We start from the raw sequence: 4,297 nt of genomic DNA, 5'->3' as shown, positions 1-4,297 counted from the left end.
CTGAAAGATATTAGTAGTTATTTTAGAAAATTATAAGTGAATTCAATGTCTTTCAGAGCAGTAGACTAGAGGACTCTTTGCCACTTCCTTTTGAAGTAAAGGAAATGATTCTGTGTCCTGTTCATCTCCCCAGTCCCTCAGTCAGTGTGCCTTGTCCCCAACAGTACCCAGGTAACTGCTGATATTACAAAGTCCTCCAGCTGAAAATAAGCTCATGTGTAGCATGTGGTCAACACAACTCCTTCCTCAAACTAACCTCTTACCCCTCTTCAGGGTTCCTCTGCCAAGGAAACATCATGGCTGACATTGGTTAATGAGAAATGTGTGCAATGTCAGTCTGTGTGACATTGGGTTGGAATCAGTGGAGGCTCCTCGGGAGGAAGGGGATGACCATCCTCCTCAGTGAATTTCATAAACATAAAAACAGTGAAACATTAAAGTGAACCTTTTTAGATAAAACGAAATATATTAATGTTGCCAAATAATCTATTAAAATACAGTGTTGCAATGAAGGTCGACAGTAGCAATAACAGCACTCTGTAGGGTAGCACTATGGTGTCACTGGAGGACAGCTAGCTTCCTCCTCTGGGTACATTGACTTCAATATAAAACCTAGGAGGGTCATGGTTCTCACCCTCTTCCAAAAATGTACACAAATTCCAGAGGACTTCCTTCAACCTATCAGAGCTCTTGCAGCATTAACTGAAATGTTGTTGACCCAATCAAAGGATCAGATAATTAATCTAGTACTGAAAGCATAAGCTACAGCTAGCTAGCACTGCAGTGCATAACATGTGGTGAGTAGTTGACTCAAAGAGAAAGACAATAATTGAAGCTAAACAAAGGAATTTATTTTAATAATGAAGCGAGAGAGAGCTAGCTATATATTTTTTTCCACTTTCACTTACTTCGCTAGCTAGTTTAGCCTACTCAAACACCTGGCTCAAACAGAGAGGGATGCTATGTTACCTAGCTAGCTGGCTAAGGCTATCCAACACTGGAACTCTTAAGTCACGGTAAGCTTTTGGTTTTATGAATTTATTGCCACTGGGGCCGCCAGTGTAACTGCTTGCTGACTATACACTGTAGTGCAATATTGTAGCGGGTTTACTAACGTGTTAGTTCTAGTAGCCATGTTGACTTGATGTGAGCTAATATGGTGACAATGATGTAGGCTGTGTGTAGCGGTTATGATATGAAGGTTTGGCTTGGAAGGTTTTTTTTTCGCCTGACAGCTGATGTGTTGTGCACTGAAGTCCACAAGTGAAGGGAAAGGTGAGAGGAGGAGAGCGCGTAGATGCAAGAAGGAATTAGCCAATGATCAAAGTCACACTGTGTGTGTGGCTGCTATGGAAGTGAACTGTGTTTGTGTGAGTGGGTGTATTCATTCCACCTACTCTGTTAAAAAACATTTCTTAAACAGAAGCAAACAGAACAAAAAGGGGATAAACATACCTGAATTTCTCCAATAGAAACTCTTGTTTGCAACTATTGGGCTAATGATTACACCCTAGATCAGCTCGATGCAGGCAAGAGTGTGCAAGGCGGTATTGAATGTGTCACTATCTGTCACCTTGATTACTGAAATTTCTCTCGACCTGTGCAACCTACATTGTAAACTTTCACTCATAGGCTAGGTTGTAGCATCCTCATGATGGCTATAGGGTAAATGTGAGTATCCTAAACCTATCAATGTTACATTGAGATAGGTGAACGGAATATGAATGACAGTCATCCAATATGCTGTAATAGAAAAAAAAATCATCCCTCATCTTAAACAGTACCGACCTCCACTGGTTGGAATAAGGCCTGTGTGTGTGTGTGTGTGTGTGCGCGTGCGTGCATGCATGCATTTTCAATGTGTGGCTGTGTCCCTGCCTGGCCAGCAGCACCCTGCATGCCTGTCATTCCTCTCTATAGGTCAGGGATTTCCACTGGGACTGGGAGGACAGCTGGGTCCCTGCCTGCTTCCTGCCCTGAGGCCTCCCCAGCCCAGAGTCACCCCCCACGCCCTCCTCCCCTTACAACCGTAACTAAACTCCACCCCAACCTGCACTCAAATAACACATTTTCTCTTTTGTGAGGGAAACATGATGTATTCACCTTATTTGTTGGATATGTAACAATTATTTACTTAACAAACAGTAAGATATTTCTGTCCTGCTAATGCTGTGTTTTATGTTCTCCACTCTAGCACCCTGCAGCTAGTCTGGGTGTTGAGGACATGGGTTCTACGAGAGAGAGCTTGAAGCTGACAAAAAAAAAATATATATTTTTTTTTTTACCTTTATTTAACTAGGCAAGTCAGTTAAGAACAAATTCTTATTTTCAATGATGACCTAGGAACAGTGGGTTAACTGCCTGTTCAGGGGCAAAACGACAGATTTGTACCTTGTCAGCTCGAGGATTTGAACTTGCTACCTTCCCAAATCAAATCAAATTTTATTTGTCACATACACATGGTTAGCAGATGTTAATGCGAGTGTAGCGAAATGCTTGTGCTTCTAGTTCCGACAATGCAGTAATAACCAACAAGTAATCTAGCTAACAATTCAAAAACTACTGTCTTGTACACAGTGTAAGGGGATAAAGAATATGTACATAAAGATATATGAATGAGTGATGGTACAGAGCGGCATAGGCAAGATACAGTAGATGGTTTGAGTGCAGTATATACATATGAGATGAGTATGTAAACAAAGTGGCATAGTTAAAGTGGCTAGTGATACATGTATTACATAACTTCCGGACTTGTGTTGGTGATAAAAACCTAAAAGCTGGCATTCTATAGACAAGATGTGGTCTGTGTGACTCGAGAGAGAGAGAGAGAGCCTGGAAGAATTAAGAATAATGTTGTCTCATCTTCCTGGCATCTGGGAAACTAAGTAAAAGACCATCCTGTGTAGATAACCAAGGTGGCTTATGGGAAGGTTAGAAGTGACTGACTAAGCAATCTTGGTATCAGCTATATAAAAACTGTGCTTTGTCTGTAAAGGCTAGACTCTCAGCCTAACAGTCAGTCAAGACTGGTGGGCTGACGGTCTCATTATTGCAATAATTAATTTATGTTAAATAAAGATGATTGTTTGAAGAAATGACTAAGACCAAGTCTCTCTCAGTACTGAATTTCCACAACACTTTTCTGTGGGAACGAAAGGCCAGTGACTGTGTTCATTATTTCATGACCTGCCACCAGTCCTGTCTCACTCAGGCATCCTGATGGGTCAGAGGTCGAAGCCCCCCACCCTCCCAGGATAAACTGATGAAGGTCACCCAGACTGTCCCTCTCAAATTATATTTTAGGGTCACACAGAGCACAAAATGGCCTCTGTATTCTTTTATCAACTTCAGAACTCTTCATTAAGATAATAGAATGGGCTGCATTTCTAAAGGCATCTACAGAGAGACATCTGTACTCTGCCCACAAATCACATTGGTCTGGTTAGGGAACCCAGAGTGGTAGGACAAAGAAAAGCAGAAGTAAGCTTTTACTTGGGCATCTCTGCAGGCAAATGAACCTTAATGAAATCATGGAGTGAAATATGACATGGTAATTGAGTTACGGAGAGGGGAGGGCAGACCGGCAGCCAACTCTTACCTACTCCTGTCCTGTACCCATGGCTCCCTGCCACAACCTGAGCCCTCAATCTTCTGCCTCAGGTACGCACACACGCACACACACACACACACACACACCTCATTCTGAGAGATCATACAATTCCTTTGTTTGCTTTTCAGTTGATTAGGGCATTTACAAAATAGTCCCAGAATAATGATACTGCTCGTGAGGTAGACCATCAGGCTGACTATAGAAGACTAGGCCAAATCCGGGGGAGTTGATGACAATTCTAGCTGTGGTGTGTTCAGTTCAAGACTCTGTCTCTCTGAGGATATTTATGCCCTGCCAATACATGAAATAGTACAGACAGACACAGCACTTTGTCAGCAGCTGCCTGCTGACAGAGTCTTTTCTCTGCTTGATGCAGGTCCACTGCTGTGCAATGTGTTCTCTTCCTTCCTGAGAGAACGTCAACAGAATTTCCGTAACTGTCAGTCTGCTCCCCACCACACACCAACCATCCAATCACTGTCAACGACAGAGGAGACTCCTCTACTCGGGGATGCTGACAAACCCCTGACTCCCAGCCCCATGTCAGACCAACCAGATGCCCTGACACTAACTAGAGAGTATTGACTCTGGTCAAAAATGTGTATGCAACCATTAAAAAAAAAAAGTGGATTTGAACATTTGATGTGAGTTCCTTGGCTGAGTAAATAGCTTGTAGCAGTCAACAGC

This window comes from Oncorhynchus mykiss, chromosome 3 (assembly GCF_057628025.1).
Source record: "Oncorhynchus mykiss isolate SJ-2025 chromosome 3, ASM5762802v1, whole genome shotgun sequence".
NCBI classification, from domain to species: Eukaryota; Metazoa; Chordata; class Actinopteri; order Salmoniformes; family Salmonidae; genus Oncorhynchus; species Oncorhynchus mykiss.
The sequence above is the reverse complement of the archived record's forward strand: the minus strand, read 5'-3'. Positions refer to the sequence as shown.